This window comes from Callorhinus ursinus, unplaced genomic scaffold, assembly GCF_003265705.2.
Source record: "Callorhinus ursinus isolate GAN/ISIS: 27379988/994484 unplaced genomic scaffold, GSC_fseal_2.0 scaffold3984, whole genome shotgun sequence".
Classification (NCBI taxonomy): domain Eukaryota; kingdom Metazoa; phylum Chordata; class Mammalia; order Carnivora; family Otariidae; genus Callorhinus; species Callorhinus ursinus.
Window position 1 is genome coordinate 1,701 of NW_027401038.1, and position 200 is coordinate 1,900.

General features: G+C 42.0%; 1 long non-coding RNA gene across 1 annotated transcript in view; it reads right to left on the minus strand.

Annotated features, from left to right (window-relative positions):
• Positions 1–200, minus strand: part of LOC112818696 (uncharacterized) — a 2,134-nt gene that overhangs the window by 209 nt on the left and 1,725 nt on the right. The gene's annotated exons all lie outside the window — the stretch shown is intronic.

Here is a 200-nt window from a genome sequence, read left to right on the forward strand (position 1 = left end):
CACACTCCACCAACAGACCAATACAGATCTCAACTTGTCTCACTGACGACACGGTTAAATTAAATACACTAAATTTGAATTCAATTAAATTAAATTGGACACGGTGAAATTAAAGTGTCTGGATGCAAGGATCACGCCGAAAGACTCTTTGGCCCTGGCCCACAGAGAAAGAGACTCCCAAGACTAGAATGATGGAGCAG